This window comes from Saimiri boliviensis, chromosome 2 (genome assembly GCF_048565385.1).
Source record: "Saimiri boliviensis isolate mSaiBol1 chromosome 2, mSaiBol1.pri, whole genome shotgun sequence".
NCBI lineage: Eukaryota > Metazoa > Chordata > Mammalia > Primates > Cebidae > Saimiri > Saimiri boliviensis.
The window spans coordinates 59,343,691-59,363,410 of NC_133450.1; the positions used below are offsets into that span (position 1 = coordinate 59,343,691).

The following is a 19,720-nucleotide window of genomic DNA, read 5'->3' on the forward strand; positions in this document are numbered from 1 at the left end:
TTTGAATTTGGCCCAACACAAATTCATAAACTTTCCTGAAACATTATGAGATTTCTTTTGCAATTTTTTAAAGCTCACCAACTATCATTAGCATTACTATATTTTCTGTGTGACCCAAGACAATTCTTCATCCAGTGTGGCCAGGGGAAGCCAAAAGATTGGACACCCCTCACAGATTTAGATATATTAAAATAAATATGTTTCACATAATGAAAACCAGACAAGTAATAAATTAAAAATATTTTAACACAGATGGGAAATACAATATTAATATATGAGCTCTTCCAACATACAGCCCAAAATAAAAAGAAAACAACTTACAGAGGAGCAAAACCAGGTAACCTACAGACTTGTGAGAAGGTGTCTAAACTCCCCATAATTAGAAAAATGGAAAATAAAGTACAATGAGGTTTAAACTCATCAGTCTAGTCATAATATCAGTGTGAGGATATCCATTTTGGTATGGGTGCTGGAGGAAGATGGTGTTCTCATTGCTGGTGGAAATAAGAATTACTACAATACTTTTTGGAAAACAACTGGGCAACATTTATTTTGTTATCATTATTCATTTGTTTAGACATAGGGTCTCACTCTATTGCCTGGGCTGGAGTGCAGTGGTATAATCATAGCTCACTACAGCCTTGACCTCCTGGGCTCAAGTGATCCTCCCTCCTCAGCCTCCCAAGTAGCCGGGATTACCGGCACTGGCTATGGGCAACATTTATTAAAATTAAATATCTATATCTCTTTGACTCAGAATTTACACTTCAGAAAATCTATCTTATAGCAATAGAAGTCCCAGTACACAGGGACACATGAGCAAGGGAGTTAATCTGAGCATTATTCAATGTAGCAGAAAACTGGAAACAAAGTAAATCATATACATCCATACAATAAATGAAGTAGAAATGAAAAATTTTGGAAAAAGATGTATAATATGACTCTGTTGTTCTAAAAAAAAGAAAGACCCCAAAAATCTATGTATATAGATTTTTGTACATATATATGCTTAGATAGGATTATATGAGCATAGATTTTTAAAATACTTGAAGATACATGCTAATTTTGTAGCATGGGTTAACGGCAGGGGTGGGGCAGCAGGAAAGGAGATGGGGAGGGAAGAGATTTACCAAAAGGAAAAAGTTTGCACATGCACACGTACACACACACACACACACACACACACACACACACACACCCCAGCTTCTGTGCTATATCCCATCTATTCATCAATGCAGTGCTCACTTAACTATGATTTAGGCTTTAGACTGATGAAGGTCAATTGCTTATCCCAGCAAACTCTAGGAAGGACTTATATTGTTAACTACCTGATGCCAGCTGCCTCCCAGAGGTAGATGGCATCCATGTAGGCAGGTGAAGCTTCTCAATGCTTATGAAATGATACCAGTTTGGCTGTGTATTTGTTGGATCTCCAAAGTTTATGGCTCTGCAATCAACCAGACTCACTCTGTCTCTACTCTTCAGATTCTTGTCAGAGAAAATAACCTCAAACTCCCCATTAGCCACATGGGCAGAAAGCTATGCCAGTTGGCTGTCTTCAGATAGGAGAATGGCTTCATCATAGTTGCTCTTAGCTAATATTTTAATAATGATAGTTTAACTTAGGTTTGCTTCTAATTGATAAGTCTGGCAAACCTATCTGGGCAAAGGAAAGGAAGAAACCACTTGTTTTACAACAAAGTAGACTCAAGAAAGCTGTTGAACCTGCTTGGAGCCTGAAGGTTTATTAAGAATAGCCTTGCTGTAGCTACTAAGGAATTACTCTTCTTTAATCATGGACTTTACTACCCCTGCAGACCAATTTCAGCCTCTATTCAACCACCTTGTAAGCACAGGGACCTTAACCAATGAAGAAAATCATTTTCAGAAGTTTGAAGTTTCCATTCTTAGTGCAGATCATTGGGTATCTCCCAAGGCTGCCCAAGGTTCCAAAGTAGTACACAAGCCGGGGGAGGAGTTCACGGCTTTCTGATTTCTATCACTTAGCCCTTACTATGGACCTAAACTTCACAGCTATGCTAGTGAGACAGAGAAAACAGGTGACTAAGTCTAGTGCCAGCCCTGCGGTGCACACTCTGACTTGAGGCAAGTCACTTTTGCTCTCTGCAGCCCAGTGTTTTCTATGTACACTCCAATATAGGATCTCAGGGAACATTTTTCTTTTGTTTAATAGTACTTATACAAATTTGTATTTATATGCTTATGTGTATGATTGTTTAATTGCCTGTCTTCTCCATTAAAGCATAATCTATACAGATAGGTACAATATACTGTATCCCTAACACCTAACATGATGGCTGGCATGTACTCAAATTTGATAAAAATTTATCAATGTAATGAGTAAATAAATATATAAAATGAGTAAGATGACTTCAGAGTATCCTACCAGCTCTAATAGCATATGATTCTCTAAATGCAAAAAGCTTTTATTTTTAAAATTAGGTCATAAGTATTTCTTTGCCCAAACTTTGAGTAGATTAAGTGCCTAAGTGAACATGGCTCTGCTCTACACAGTTACTCTGGGGAAAAAAACCCCAAAAAACTGAACCGATTAAACATAGTTTCTACTATGTTTCATCTGGTTCCACCAAGTCTCATTTTGAAAGCTGACTTCCAGTGTTTGAGGTGGGGCCTGGCATGAGGTGTTGGATCGTGGGGTTGAATCCATCATGAATGGCTTGGTGCCATCCTCACAATAAACAGCGAGTTCCCACTCTTAGATCCCATGGGAGTTGCCCTGAGAGCTAATTGTTAAAAAGAGCCTGGCACCTTCCCCATCTCTCTTATTTCTTCTCTCTTGACATGTGGTCTCTATATGCTGGCTCCTCTTATTCTTCTGCCATATACCAGATACAGATGCTGGTGTCATGTCTGCAGAACTGTGAACCAAATAAAACTCTTTTCTTCATAAATTATGCAGCTTCAGGGATACTTTAAAGCAACACAAATGAATGAAGACAGTCCCGTGTATCTGAAAGCGTCATAAGATGCCATTTCACCCATAGCTTTGCCTCTTAGATGAACTACCGTTCATGCAAGATAGGTGTTTGTTGTGTGTCCTAAAAGATTTTCAATCTCCCTTGCTGTATTGTTCCTGGATCTTGAAATCGTAACAGTCACTGAAACATAGAAGGAAGAAAACTTAGAATTATCTAGTCCAGTGATTATCAAACTGTATTTTAGCAGAGGAACCCTATTTTGCAAAAAGAAATTTTACATAGAAGCCCAATATTTCCATTCCTAAATGTATGTCTATATAAATAGATACAGTTTGGAGAGAGGGAAGGAAGGAAGCAGGGGAAAGACAGGCAGGCAGAAAGAAAGAATCTACCCTTGTTGATGTGAGAAAGGAAATGGCAGAGCCCCCCCTGCAGGCTTGGTCTCAACCTCCCTGTTGGGCCATATTCCCCTCACTGCCCTCTCCACCTGCCCTGCCTGCCCCACAGTGCCCTGTAATGCACCGCTGAGACTAGTAGCCTATGAACAAGTTGAAAGCCATCAGTTTGAATGACTATTTCCTTTTAACAAAAGGAAACTAAGACTTGATGACTGAATCATATTGTTCTTTAGTATTCCAAATCCATTCTGCAAAAAGTAAACTGTCTTCTTTTGTTTTTTATTAGATTTTTCTGTACAGCCTTCCCTGAAGTAATTTCATACAAGTCAGATTATCAGTGTTCAGTATACTCTTCTTACAGTTAAACCATCATCATTTAACTTTATTCATATAATTTTATTTCAACAAAATTATTTTTGAAAATATAAAAATTTCATAAGCACTGCTTTCCTGTTAGATACAAAGTTTATTTTAAAAATCAACAATTATATTGACTTTTACTGTCACATATCTAAATTTTACTTGTGTTTATTATGAAGACAAAGAGGTGTATTAAAAGAGGATATCATTATACATTGTCAAATAAAGCAAGGTTTCCTTATCCAAATAGAATTTATATGTGATTACTTCATATGAAGCAAAAGCTATGTCTACCACAGAACAGACATGCAGTTATTGATCTAGAATTGGCATGATTACAAACTACTCTGCAATCCTTCCTCTTCCCAATTAAGGTGTCTCTCTTGAACTGATTGAAAGTTGTTTGATAAGTATACTTTTTTCAAGATGGTGTGCTCAGTTGGGGGTCTTTTTATTAAACTGAAATTCTCTCATTAGCTTTGACTAGCACCAGCTGCTGTATAAATTCTGTGTTGATGTAGACCCCCATTGGTGTTCCAGATACCGCAGGTGAATATCTGTCTGCCTCCAAAATCCTCAGCCATGCAGTATGAATAATTAACATCTGATAATGCAGAACAAAAAGGACTTTTATTAGAGGACTTCACAATTCCACCTTAACTCCTCAGAACAGTGAACCAAATAGGACTTTAGTTGTTTAAAAAAAAAAAACCCTGTTTCTAAATATCTCTATATTATATTTTTGTCTATACTTGATCACAAATGTTAACATTAAGACAGAGATTAAATGTTTTAGTCTTACAGCAAAATTAAAGACAGAATTCAAGCTGCAGCACATTTTAACTAATGTTTTTCTGAACGTTCTAATTCCAGATAAATTCAAAGCATTTAGGGCTCATGTCTGCCATGATTATTCTTTCTTCTAAATAGTTCACAGTCCATCACTTTTAAGAAAACCTTTCCTATTCATGAATCAAATATTATTTCTACGTGTATGATGTATGATGTAAGTACAGCACAAAACAGTTAAATGAAATGTCTTTATAGAGTTGAACTTAAAAACATCTACCTTGTGTGCGAGATGTGCCATGCAGGACTTTTCCTTAATGTATTTGACAGGTTTTAGCAGATAGATTTTTAAACTTGTCGAAGGACATGATAACTTGAACCCATGAAACAATGCAATACATTAAGGTAAAACATGCCATAATAGTGTAGTGGCTAAGAGCAAAACCTTCTGGAGATCAACTTCCGAGCCTCAGTTTCTCCTTCTGTAAATGAAGATAATATTAATAACAGGCTTATGACATTACTTGAAACACTAAGAGATCATGCATATGATAATTAGCACAGCACAGTGTACTTGTTCTCTATTTCTGCATAACTAATTACTGCATACTTTGCATACTTTGTGGCTCAAAATAACTATTATCTTACAGTTTCTAGGTAAGGGCATGGCTTAGATGGGCCCTCTGCTTAAGAGTCTCACAACACTGCAATCAAGGTATCACCTGGGCTGTGTTGTCATCTGGATACCTGACTGAGGAATAAACCCCTTTTAAGCTCACTCAGGTTATTGGCAGAATTCATTTCCATGCAGCTCTAAGACCAGGGATCCAGTCTTCTTTTTGACTGCTAGCTGGAGTCTGCCCAAGGTTCCTCACCAGGAGAGCTTCCTCAATATGACTGCTTACTTCATCAAGCCAACAAGGAGAGTGTCTAGAGTGACTCTACTAGCAAGACAGAGGCTTATGTTATGTAACACAATCACAGGAAGAACATCTCACCACTTTTGCCATATTCTGTTGGTCAGAAGCAAGTCCCAGGTCCTGCCTACACACAAGAGTGAACACACCAGGAAGCAAGGATCACCATTGGTCACCCTAGAGTTTGTGTGCCAAATATGGTTAGGTAAATGAATGGATAAATGGAAGTGTGAATGAGTGAATAAGTAAATGAGTAAGTGAATGTGTGAAGTTGGGTGTGATTTATAAGCCCCTTGAACAACAGAAAACATGGGAAATAGTTCTAAATACAGGATAAATAAGGTAATAGGCTCTAAGGTAACTACTCAATTGAAGTCATAACACAAGTATTAAACCTTTGTGAAGGTAATGCATTGAATAGTTATGGGGCCTGGGCTATAAGGCCCAGAGAATGTCAGAGTAAAATCTCAGGGATGGTGGGAAATAGAGACCCAAAAGAATATATAGGGCTTTTAGTTTCACTTTAAAGTGATAATTTTCTTACAAGTGGAGCAATGAAGAAATTGGAAATTAAATAAAATAGTCAAATATAGTTACCTAAAATTTTAACTTCTAAGAGAAATAACTAACAATAAATACAAAAAAAGTTAACACAAATGAAAAATAGAATTATCAGCACCAAGTATATGAAAATTTATTCAAACATACATGTGAACACTAACAATATTCCCAATGGATAAATGGGCAAAGGACATGATTATATGATTCATGGACAGGAAGTATGAATAGTAAAATAAATTTTAAAACAGTTTAATATGGATAGGGCAGAAGCCTCACAAAGAAAAAAAAATTAAGTACCAATCCAATCCATCTTATTTTACCAGCAGATAACTTTAAGATGAGAGGGTAAACAGTGAAATGAATTGCATTAGTATTATTCACCAAAACACCTGGCATAAGTTATAACTCACCCTGGATAGATGAATATTCAGTAATAATTAACTCTCAGTAGTCAGTGGTAGGAGAGCTAGTATGGATAACTGCAGTCACCAAATCATCAAATGATGATAGGACCACATTAATGTGAGGCAGCTAACATGGAAAAAAGCTATTTAGAACTCTTTTAATTTTACTTCTACCACTTTGGTAGCTGGAATACAGTAAACAGACCCCAGAAGAATGAGAAAACTAGGCAAATAGGCTGGATATGCCACAGGAAAAGAATCTGCCTAAGAACGAAGTCAGCGTCGCTACTTCAATGAACATTCTGATGAAAACACCTCGGCCTTGGATGACCTCCTTCTTGGTGACAGCGTCATGGGATGCAGCAGGGCTGTATGGACTGTTCCTGGACTCGGCACATAAACAGCGACACAGGTGGGTATCAGCTTTCCCCTCTCCCTCAGGCCTGTTCTGGGTAGACAGGGAAAATCAATTTTGGTGCTAGTGATGGTATGCCCGATATGTTTGTGTATGTGTGTCCTCAGGTCTCTTAAGGAGTAAGTTATGGCATGTCTCTTATCGTGGCCTAGAATGGAAGGAACAACAATTAAATGAATAATAGTAAACACTCACTAAGTATTTATTGTGGTTATTAATGTTGTTTTTACCTTCAGTGTGAGGGAGGCAAATAAAGATGAGTTTGTTCTTGGAATCTAGATGGGTTCTCTTGTGATATCAGAGAGGGCAGGCACCCATGGGACAGCTGCAGCAGAGGCGAGAGGAGGAGGCCCACAAGGGAGCCCAGCACCTGAAGATGATGATGGACAGCAGCAGGTGGTGTCTGGGAGGTCTGGGTTTTTGAACACAACTCCAGGCTGACTCACTGAGGGAGATCCAGTAAGCTCTTCAAACTAGTGCCACCTACCACCCCCACAGATTAAGGGCAGGATTCATTGGGGATCTCAGGCAAGGATAGGGGACAGAAGATGATATGGCAAAGGAGAGTCAAGAGGGAAATGGAGGAGTTTGCAGAGCCAAGTGAATACCTTTCTGTGGTCACAGTACTTTTCTGAGAGCAGCCATTTGTTGTTATGCTCTGGAAGAGAGGAAATATATAACAACAGAGACCCTCATAGAGAATGAGCAGATCACACATTTGTTCCTTCCATTTGTCCGGGTAAGATGTCCCAGCTTGTCCTCACTTGCCTGCTCCCTTCCCCCATCTACAAAATAAATGTACTTTGGTTCTAATATTTGAAGTGCAATTACCCTAAACACATTTGGAGGTCTATCCGTGGGGCATTTTCAATAGTTCTTGTCTGCATTTGGTGAATCTTCACATAGGTATATCTTCCTTGGAATGTAAATTTTTGGAATGAAGAGATCAGAGCTATATAGTTCTCTGACCAGTGAACTTATAACACTGTAAGCAGTTAGATGATTAATATTTTTAAGATGAAGAAGATGATGCTACTTATAAAATGAGATTCATAAAGCCATTCTTTTTTGTTGTAATATCAGGACTTGAAAAGTTAGTATTCTGCTGGTGAGTCAACAGTATCACTTCTAGTTCTTAATGTGAAACTAGCTTTTGTATTCCTCTTAAAATGCTTACCATTGTAATCCCACTTCTAGAAGCCTCAGGCAGGGAAATAATAAACAATGTGAGCAAAGATTTATGTGTAAAGACATGAGCAGCTAGATGCTTAATTATAGGGAAATGGCCAGATGAAGCTTGATACAGCTGTAAGATAAAATACCTAGCAGTTGGCTGAATGTGGTGTTTCATACCTGTAACCCCAACACTTCCTGAGACGGGTGAATCATGAGGTCAAGAGATCAAGACAATCCTGGCCAACATGGTGAAACCCTGTCTCTACTAAAAATGCAAAAATTAGCTGGGTGGCTTGTACCTGTAATCCCAGGTGCTTGGGAGGCTGAGGCAGGAGAATCACTTGAACCCAGGAGGCTGAGGTTACAGTGAGCCAATATTGTGCCACTGCACTCCATCCTGGGTGACAGAGCAAGACTCTGTCTCAAAGGAAAAAAAATATCTGGCAGTTATCAAAATTATAGTTAATAATTTTAACAAGAAAATAGTTAGGTTAAAATAGCAAGTAAAAGAACATGCAGTATTTTTAAAATTATATTTTTCCAAAGCATAGAAGTAATTGGAAAGAAACACACCAAAAGAGGGCGTAAGGAGGAGGGCTTGTACGGCAGAAAAATGTCTTAGAGGTGAGCAGTGAGGAAATGAGATGTGTCAAACAGAATTAAGGAAAGGAGAATTCAGTTTTTTGAAAACCATGTGCAAGCAGCGAACTAAGCATTTAATAATTCTGGTTAATAGTTAAAGATAAGTATTGGAATAAGGCTATGAGGAGAAAAGAGCCTTTTTCCACAATGAACAGAAAGCTCCCATCTTGGCCTAGCTAAAAGAACGGAAAGCTAGGATACTCTGAAGTCTGAATGAGCACATGAGATGACTCCGGTGTGGTTAGGAGCCCATCACCTCTGCTGAGCAGCTAAACATAACAGTGAAAGTGAGAGGTAAATGCTGCAAATGAAAGGGAGGAAATAATGAGGGGATTAAATGCAGAAACCCACACTTGGTATAGAGCACTGTTGTGAGAGGATAAGTGAGTAAGCCCATGTAAAGCATTATGGCCTACCAGGCAAGGTGGCTCACGTCTGTAATCTCAACACTTCGGGAGGCCGAGGCGGGTGGATTGCTTGCGCTCAGGAGTTCAAGACTAGCCTGGGCAACATGGCAAAACCCTGTCTCTGCAAAAAATACAAACATCCCAGGTGCAGATTTCCATAGACTCATTTCTGGTTCCTTGGAGGAGAGAATGGTACATAAAAATCAGAAGACACATCTTCACCCAAGTCTCTGAGGCTTTGGCAAGCCAGGCAGTATTGCTTTGGAAATACCTGATGGAGAGAATAAGTAGAAAGAGGCATTCTTCTTCACTGTGGCGTGAACTACTGAGCAACATTGGCCCATCCATGCTCTGGGGTACCGGTAGTAGTGTCAGACCTTTCTACTGACTCATCTTAGCAATGCTTAAATATGTTCTTCCTCTCCTACTCCTCTTCCAGCTCCTCTGGAAATTCCCCTACTCTGTCCTCCCCTTCAAAGCCCAAATTCTCTAAGTACCCATGGTCATTTCCTCATGCCCACATTCTCCTCAGCCCATTACCACTGGGCTCATGTGCCTACCTGCTTTCTAAAGCTGCTTTCACCAATGGTTCCAGGGGCCTCCTCATTGATAAAATTCATTGCATACTTTCTATTCCTTCCCTTATATGACTTTTTGGCCACTTTAACCTCTGAGATCCAGTTTTAGAGTTACATGACTAGCTACTTAATGGACATCCCACAGCTTCATTAGACCTCGAGTTCAGTATATTCTAAGCTTACCTCATCTTCTTTCCAAAGCTACTCTTATTCCATGTTCTTATTTCAGCAAATAACACTATCACCAAAGCTGGTCTTTTTTCTTTCCTTCACCCCCAAAATACACTTGGCCACTAAACCCCTATGCAGTGTACCCCCACCTGCCTCTCAGAGCTGATGTGTACTGTTCTCCATCCCTGTAGTACTAGGCTCATATCACCACTCCCTTGATAGCCTTGTCACAGGACTTCCCTACCCTTTGTCCCTCCACTGCCCTACCACCATCTCTCATCTGGTCCCTGGAATGCAGACCAGGGAATCTTTCTGAAACACAAGTCTGATTATGTCAGTCATCTACTTAAAAATTGTCCATGGTTTTCCACTATCCCTAGAATAAAGTCTCAACTTCTTAACATGGCTTAGAAGATCCTCTCCAAGTTTCATCTTCAACACATCCCCTTCCGCATGCCACACTCCAGCAATACTTCTTGCTGTTCCTCCAGTATAAGAGTTCTCCTCTCTCTAGCCGTTTCCAGTGCTTGAAACAGATCTGACTTTTCTTCTTGCTAGGTTCTTCCACACCTTTAGACCTCAGCTTATGTCACTTCCCCCGGAAAGGCATTCCTCAACTCCCAGTTCATGTTAAGTATCCTCCTTCTGGGCATCCACTGTATTACAAATGCCTTTAAAATGGCCTCTATTTAACCAGCTCGATACATGTAATTTCTTGTTAAGCACACTGACTACAGCCCTGCCATCCCCAAGGCTCAAAGCTGATAAGCTGCTCTCTATACACGCATCTTACTACTGCTCTCACCAGGTGAATTCCATTGTTTGCCTGCCAAGAGTCAGATGTGCTTGATCTAAATTATTTTACAGTTTTACTTATTGTTGTAGCTATGTTATTTGAGGAAATCTTATGTAAATTCATAAAATATGAGTATAGAAAGTTGTTTCTATAATGTACAAAGACAAATGTAAGCTTCTAAAAGTTGCTCTCATTGATGTAAAGTTGTAAATGGAAATAAATCATTAAAAATCTAAAAAGATTCTGCTCTGACATACATTTGTCAGTATCTAAGTTCTTGCTCCAATTTAAATAAATTAAAATAGAAATAAAACATGTATATATGTTATGGATGTGTTTTATGTCAGAAAGATAACCTGGGACTTCCATTATTGGACATAATTTCAGGAAAAGTCCTTAGTCTTGCATCAAAAGATTGGCAAAATAATATACTTTTTTTTTTTTTGAGATGGAGTCTTGCTGTGTTGCCCAGGCTGAAGTGCAGTGGTGCAATCTCAGCTCACTGCAACCTCCGTCTCCTAGGTTCAAGCAATTCTCCTGTCTCAGCCTCCTGAGCAGCTGGAACTACAGATGCATGCCACCAGACCCAGCTAACTTTTTCTATTTTTAGTAGAGATGGGCTTTCACTATATTGGCCAGGCTGGTCTCAAACTCCTGACCTCGTGATCCACCCACCTCAGCCTCCCAAAGTGCTGGGATTATAGGCAGGAGCCACCACACCCAGCCTATACATTTATATTTTTTATTGAAATGAAATTCATATAACATACATACAATTAACAATTCAAAAGCCAATGGCATTTAGTGCATTCATGATGTTGTGCCACTACCACCTCTGTCTAGTTTCAAAACTTGTTCATCATCCCAGAAGAACGCCCTGTACACTAAGTAAACACTCCTCATTCCCCTGCTCCCCTGTCTCCTGGCAACCTCTAATCTGCTTTAAATTGAAATAGAACAATTAAGGCATGTAGATAACATTTTTAATGACCCCCTACTTTGCTGACTTTTTGGACGAGTCTATTAACTATTATCATTCAAGTTGGATGAGTGGGCATCTGCGCGTCTGATTTCCTTTCAGCTCTGTATTAAAATTATTCCTTTAGCTACCTCACCTGCCTCCCAGACATTGCATGCTTTGCAGGCAGGGGCATGTTCGAGCTGTTTATCCATGGGTCTGTAGTACCTGGCACAATGCCTGGTACACCGTGGGCTCCATATTTGTAGGGTTAATTCAGATTACCCAGAAATTAAGCAATATATCCAAGGACATTAATGGCGAATCACAGTTTAAGCCTAAGTCTTTCTCACAGCACACTAAGCAGAAAATGAGACCTGTCTGGGAGGTGAATTGAGGCAGCAGTCATATTAGAGTTAATTCTGAGAAGTGCTTACTATGTGCCTGGTACTGTGCTGAGCTCTTAACAAGTATTATACTGTTTAATCCTCATAACAACCCTACAAGATCAATATTATTATTAACCCAGAAATTCTGGGGAGGGGGTCAGAGATACCTGAATCCAATTCAAGTATCATAGGACACCAGAGGAAGGCTGTGAGTTCAAAAATAGTTTAGTTAAATGACTGGAAAGGACAATCATTTTATTTAGTAACAACTTTTAGGACTGGTTTTAGAAAAGAGGAAGTCGGGTCAGATGTCTGAAATGGAGCCCTCTCTAGAGTTTTTGCCCTTCTCCACACACAGACACACACATGCAACACACATATCTTGGGTTGTGTCTCACAAGTGCTTGGTTATAACTCTTGTAAAAGATGCCACTTTCATGCTTTTGTTTTGCTCTGTTGATTACTGAGTCCTACAGGTACAACTGTGTCTACTGTAAACTGGAATACTTCTAGATCCCACTGCACTCCAGGGATCCACCATGCCTGTGCCTCCCTGGAAACCGCTGCCTCCTGTACAGACACCAGGCCCTCTGCCCCCCTGCTGGCCACCCCCACTGCATGTTCTATTGGCACTGTCACCAGTACCCCAGAGCACGGATGGGCCAATGTTGCTTAGTGGTTTATGGAGCAGTGGAGAAGAATGCCTCTTTCTATTCTCTCCATCAGGTATTTCCAAAGCAATATTGCCTGGCTCACCAAAGCCTCAGAGGCTTGGGTGAAGATGTGTCTTCTGATTTTTAAGTATCCTCCTCTCTTTCTCCAAGGATCCAGAACTGGTCTGTGGAAATCTGCACCTGGGGCAAAGACAAACGACCTGAGGCGCTTAGGGTAACTGCTCCACTTCAACAAGCAAAGTTTGAGCACTGGGCCAGGCTTATCCCACTTGATCCCTCTCCACTCAGTCTCTCAAACAAGGTCAGGTGACTCTGAGTTCTAAAGGTGGATGCTTTTAATCTAGAGCTGGAACCCCAACTCCCTTCCTTTTATGATCAAGCATGGGAAGTGAAAGTGAACAAAAAGCAGCTCGAGACCCTGTAAAGGATGGAGCTCAAGATTCAGTGACAACGACTTTTAGTGCCAATCTAGATGCCTTGGTTAAAACACATGTGTTGAGTAACACCTCCATGCAGACCACCATAATAGGTATCTTTGGGGGATTCTGACAGTGTGGGATTAACTCTGTTTCTTCACAGATCTCATAACTCACGTGGGGATACAGTGCAACACCAATTGACATCTCACGAGCATGCCAAACCTCTGGAGGGAAGAGTTAGTGATGATTGTTACATTTTCTTTCTTTTTTTTTTTTTGTTTATCTGTATTCACTAGTTTTCTGTAACATGTATGTATTGGTTATATAGTAAAAACTGAAGTAAAATTAAACAAGGATAAATACTCTTCAGTCAGAGCTGGCACCCAGGGCTCGGCAGCTCAACCCTCCCACTGTCTTCACCAGGGCTGGCCCGGGCGCTCCCTCCACCCTTCTCCTTGAGCATAGGAAGCAGGTGCCAAAAAGGAACCTACGGACACACAGCCCAACCTCTTCTTTTGTTCCATCCTCTCTTTTATCGCTGAGCAAATGTATACCCTCAACACCTCCTCAAAGCCTTCGCTATGCACTGAAAACTCCAAGCTGGCTATGTCAATAATAAATGAATCTGAAAAGGCCTTGCTAATGTTTTTTATAAAATAGATAGGCTGGGTATTGAATGAGTATTGACCCAAAAATAAAAGTAAGTGGCTTTAAACAAAATGTTTCTCAGTGTTCTTCTCTGTTACCCGTGATTTCAATGTGATCCTAAATATTTTACTCTCAACATCCCATTTTTGGACACACAGTCTTTTAGTTAGCTGTTTTCTAAAAGTATGAAATTGGGCTCATTTTTGGTGTCTTTTTTTCTTTTCTCAACCCGTATAAGAACAACACACACACACACACACACACACACACACACACACACGCAGGTGTGTGTGTGTAATATGTGTGTATATGTGTGTGTATATATGTGTCTGTATGTGTGTATATAGTTCTTACGAACCGAGTTGGTGGTAGAAAAAAAATTTGAGAGTCTGTAATGTTTATGTCTTGACCATTAGCTTCATCATCACCACTACAAACATCTGGATTGGACTTGAAATTTACCAATCATTTCTACAAACATATCTCTTTAGGGTGGCCCTGCTATCCCTGTTGTATTGAGCAGGAAACTGGCAAGTCATGGAGGCTAAGTGACTTGCCTACACTCTCACCACTACTTCTGGTGCAGAGCCAGGACTTGATCTCAAATCTGCCAACTCTAATTTTTTTATTCTTTATTCTACCATATTGTGGTTCCTTTTCTTTAGTTCCTATATTTTAGTAGTGGTGGCATTTGGTTTGACATAGAAAATCTTAAATTGAACCTTTGAGTAGCTACCTTTACCACAGTTCCAAGAAACCAGTCTAGAGGTACAAACTTAGTCTGAAAAGAACTCTCCTATCTCATTTCACATCTGTCTGCCCCTTAAAATTTAGGCACCAAACCTTAAGAATATGCTTTTGAAAAATCAAAATTGAGCCAGGCACAGTGGTTCACATTGGTAATTCTAGCACTTTGGGAGACCGAGGTAGGTGGATCACTTGGGGTCAGGGGTTCAAGACTGGCCTGGCCAACATGGTGACACCCCCCTCTCTACTAAAAATACAAAAAATTAGCTAGGTGTGGTGGCATGCACCTGTAATCCAAGCTACTCAGGAGTCTGAGGCAGGAGAATCTCTTGAACCTGGAAGGTGGAGGTTGCAGTGGGCTAAGAAAGCACTGCTGCACTGCACTCCAGCCTGTGTGACAGAGTGAGACTCCATCTGAAAAAAAAAAGAAAAATCAAAATTGGCATTTAAATTCAGGCAGAGAGAGAGAGAGAGAGAGAGAGAGAGAGAGAGAGAGAGAGAAACTTAGGTGTTCGAATTTTCTCTGTATTACATTTAGTGGCAAGGCAACTGATGTTTCTCTTTAACCACTAATGTTTAAAAATGTCTTTGAAAATATGGAATATAAACAAAATGTTCTATGGGGAGGGAGCAAGCTTAGGTAATAGGCAGTATCCAGTAAGAGATCCAGACCATGGAGCTAGATTGAAATTCTGGATTTGAGGGTTTTAAATCTATAAGGCGCCTTATTTCAGAGAGTGAGTACATAAGAGTTAGAACATGTGTCTGTATGATTGAGAGATCCAAGATCGGGCATGGCGGGCAGGAAAAGGAGGTATTTAAGAATTCTTCAGCACCCGTGGGATACTGATGCCAGATTTAGAAAAAATAAAAATAAAAAAGTCCAATTACATTTGAATTTCTAATAAACAACTAACTTTTAAAATATGTTACATTCAATATTTGAGACATATGTATACTAAAAAATTGTTCATTATTTATCTGCAATTAAATTTAACTGGATGCCCTGTATTTTTTCTGGCCAACCTACCCTAGGGGCTAATACACAAGGCATCCCTGAGCCAGTCTCAGAGAATACTTCTTTGGGGCCATCCCTGATAAGCCAAGAACTAGAACTGAGCTAAAATGAGCAAGTCTGAATTAAGTCCTTGGTTGTATACATACATCTTTTTTAAGTGTTTCATCATCCGCTTGGGCCTTTTGTCTTTGATTGAAAGTCTCTATAAACTGTGCCTGAATACCACAGCGTTAATCACAAGCCTCCTGAAGTATTTTCATATTGTGTGTAATAAATGCCCATATACTTAGGATTTAAAGTAAGAACTACTCACTACAATATTTAGTTAAAATTACATAGGGAGTACAAATTAAGCCATCATTTTGTTACAGTGTATATTATAAGTCTTATTTAATTTCCCCATGTTCTTATGTGTATGTTTGTGTAACTGTTAAGACTTTCACTGATAAAGTATTTCAATTAGCTGCTAAAAGAATACATTGAAGGAGTTACGACTGATGTACATTTGGGCTAAATGCCTATAATCAGAGTTGTTTCTCACCTGAGTCCCTCTTACTGATGTTATGTAACAAGCGGTCCTGATTGCTAGCAATAACTTGCTTAACATGTTTGAATTTGTGTGATGATCATATAAAAGTAAAATGACTCACTAGTGCTTCAAGATACTAGGTGTAGACTACATAAGTTATATGGTGACTTTATCATATCTGAAAGTCTCATTTCTAAATCACTAGGATTTTTCAGACTTGTCCACAGGACTGATTTGAGACCAGCTGAAAGACAAAATGACATTTGTGGGGGATGAAGGAAGAAATGAGAGAAACGTAAAATGGAAGGCAGGGAGTTACCCCTTCATGCTCACCCACCCCCATGCTTCCTGGGTGTAGTCTTCTGGCCAAAAAGGACTGAAACGAGCTGGAAAGTCAGGGCAGTCGTACTACTAATGAGCTTTGGTGCAGAGATGTATGGGGAGGTAAAGTCCCCCTCATCCACCAGGGGCTTTCTATGCCCTTGTGTGGCTCATGTGATGATTATATCACTCTTTAACAATCTTCTAACATTATAATCATGAAATAATCATCAACATTTTTCCTCAAAAGTTATTTATTCTCTAACACCTTCCTTCAAAACTTCCCAATTTCAGTTTATGGAAGACACCAGAGAATTCTCAAGATCTAATTCAATCCCACAACCTATCTGTAAATCACTTTAGTGTGATGTTCTAGAAAATACATGGCACACATTTTTGTTAACAAAAAGAAGCATTTCTTCGGTAAGGCAGCCAGTTTCTCTCATTCATTAATCAGTATGAGACCTTCATTAAAAGCTCTGTGTATGTGTGTGACAGGGTCTTGCTCTACTACCGGTGCAATGGCCCAAGCATGGCTCACTGCAGCCTCCACCTCCTGGGCTCAAACAATCCTCCTCCCTCTGCCTCCAAATAGCTAGAGCTACAGGTGTGCACCACCACACCCCACTAAGTTTTTGATTTCTTATAGATACAGGGTCTCACTTTGTTGCCCAGGCTGATCTCTAATTCCTGAGCTCAAGTGATTCTCCCACATTGGCTTTCCAAAGTGCTGGGATTACAGGTGTGAGCTGCCCTGCCCAGCCTATATAAAGCTTTAAGAAGAAAAGTTTCACATTGATCAACCTCATTACTTCAGTGGGTAAACTCAAGATACAGGTAAATTGTGCCTTTCCTACCACATCATCATGGGAAACCTGAGGTGGCCATTCTCACAGCCTTGCCTATAAGATACTAAAAGAATGAAATCTACTCCTGAAATTATTCCCATATTTTACATGTGTCCTGTTCATAAGAAATTCCAGGCTAGGTGCTGTGGCTCATGCCTGTAATCCCAACACTTTGGGAGGCCAAGGCAGGCAGATCACCTAAGGTCAGGAGTTCAAGACCAGCCTAGCCAAAATGGCGAAAACCCATCCCTACAAAAAATACAAAAAATACAAAAAAAATCAGGTAAGGTGGCACATGCCTATAGGCCCAGCTACTTGGGAGGCTGAGGCAGGAGAATTGCTTGAATTTGGCAGGCAGAGGTTGTGGTAAGCCAAGATCGTGCCACTGCACTCCAGCCTGGGTGACAAGAGGGAGACTCCATCTCAAACAAAACAAAACAAAAACCCAGAAATTCCATCTCTCAAAATTTTGTAAAGAATAGTATTCTTTCTCCTAGCTCTGCTCAAAATCATCTCCATGAGATAGTAGATTTACGGATGTGGTAAGAAAAATCCAGTGGACTCTAAGAAGGTTTCTTCATCCTGTTCGGAGCCTCCCTTGTCCAGTCCCTGTAAACATCTTTATCTCAGATAAATGTAGCCAAGTACTTCCAAACACCTCACAAAATGCAGAGGTTGAGGAGGGGTGAATCTCATTTTATCATTTAAGTGTTTAATATAATATATTTGACTATATAATACAGTCACATAGCTCAAGAATTAAAATGACATTGAAAAGCTGTATTACATTCCCTTTTCCTATCCATCCCACTAATCCCTGATGCCCCTATAAGTTAGCACTTGCCCTGTTTTTTTCTGGGCTCTTCCAATGTTTTTATGTATATACAAGCATTAATGCATATTTTTATGTCCTAGATTTTTTTATACAAAAAGCAACATATACCATAATGCTCTGCAACTTGATTGCTCGTATAAAATATATCCCAGAGATCACTCCATGTCAGCATTGAGGACTCATAAAATGTCCTTGTTGACAGGAGGTTTCTTAACTCTACTCATAACATACAATGCTGCAGTTAACAACTTATCTATAAGTCCTCTTATACGTGCACAGGTATTTCTGTAGGATAAATTTCCAGAATTGAGACTTTGCAGAATTTTTATTAAATACCTCTGTTTTAAGGCTTCTCAGAGTGGCTTGTGTTTGTCAGTGCGTCTCCCTCACTATGGTACACTTCTGAAGGCATGAACTGTGTTTCATTCATCTTTGCACCTGCAAGGGCTACCGTAGTGCCTAGCATGTTAATGCTAAATACAAACCAAACTTCTAATGTAACCGTAACCCTGAGAACATTCAAGTAACCCCTCAACATAAAGGCTGAGATCTAGGTATAGATTAAGAGGCACTTCCCAGTTTCTATTTCAAGATGAAAATAGGACTTATGAAAGTATTGAATAAGGAGTCAAAGTTTCAAGGATGAGGCTGTCTCTTCAAATCCGGGGACTGGGTCAATGTCGGGCAAATTTTCTGGGTTAATCACGCAGAGAGAAGCTAAATGGTAAAATGGAGAGGAAGCCTAGAGAACTCCTGCCTGCTGATGAACAGCCACAGGTGACTGAGAATAGCACTTCCTGAGAAGCCAAGACAAGCTATGGAGAAAAGGTAAATGCACACTTGGATTAGAATCTGAGCAGAGACGGAGAGTGTGCCAGAGAAAGTGAGGGTACACGTGGTGCTAATGTAGCTGCTTCTCTACTCTCATGACAATCTATGAGAACGGCTCCTGGTTTTGCTCTTCAGCCCCCATTTTTGTCAGGAAGGCTTCTAGGAAGTGGCCTTGGAGAAAACTCAGGCCGGGTCCTACACTGATGGCAGCTGTATTTCCCTAGCTATTTCTCTCCTCATCCCAGGGCTGCTCCTTCCCAGCCACAGCTGTTACTGGGCACATAGGCCATAGGAAGATTCTTTCTGCTAGATCATCACTAAGCCTCCTGGCTGCCACTGAACTCTGTTTAGCCAAGTTTGAAGACATGGACTAGAAGGCAGATGTGTCATACACAGAACTCATGTCAGTCCTCGTCAAAATCCTTACCTCTCAAAAACTGCCAGTGAAAATAAATGGTTACAACTTTTTATGTCAATAACGTGGCAATATAATTCAAAAATTATAAATGTGCTTTTATCTAGCAATTGTACTTCAAGGAGTTAATTCTGCAAGTACATGTATAGAAAAATAAAAAAAATCGTACGTATGTTTGCTGAAGTATTATTTGTAAAAGCAAAGAAATAAAAACAACGTAAATGTCTCTCAATATGGTAGTGGTTATATCTATAATAGTATGTTATGTAATATCTTTGGCAGCTCTAGAAGAACGAGATAAACCCATGTGTAGGGCATGAAACAACAGCCACATACACTGAGGTGAATAAAAACAAGTTTAAAATAGTAACTATATTGTATGATTTTATTTGTGATTTAAAAGATGACGTGCTTGCATATGAATTTTTTTAAATTGGTAAAAATAGATGAGAGACTATTATGGTCACCACTGGAGAATGGGATTAAGGAGACTGGAGGAAAAGGAAGGAATAAC

At 39.7% G+C, this 19,720-nt stretch overlaps 1 protein-coding gene across 27 annotated transcripts in view; it reads right to left on the reverse strand.

Moving 5' to 3' along the window:
- Window positions 1-4,419: 4,419 nt before the first annotated feature.
- NKX2-1 (NK2 homeobox 1) overlaps window positions 4,420-19,720 on the reverse strand; it is a 46,317-nt gene continuing 31,016 nt past the window's right edge. For 5 of the 27 annotated variants that reach the window (XM_010334937.3, XM_074393387.1, XM_074393378.1 and 2 more), the window contains one exon: window positions 4,420-7,462. The gene's annotated coding sequence lies outside the window, so the exon portion shown is untranslated. Of the gene's footprint in view, window positions 7,463-14,696; window positions 14,824-19,720 lie in introns of all 27 variants that reach the window. The other 22 variants (XM_074393399.1, XM_074393397.1, XM_074393393.1 and 19 more) reach the window with 18 other exon arrangements.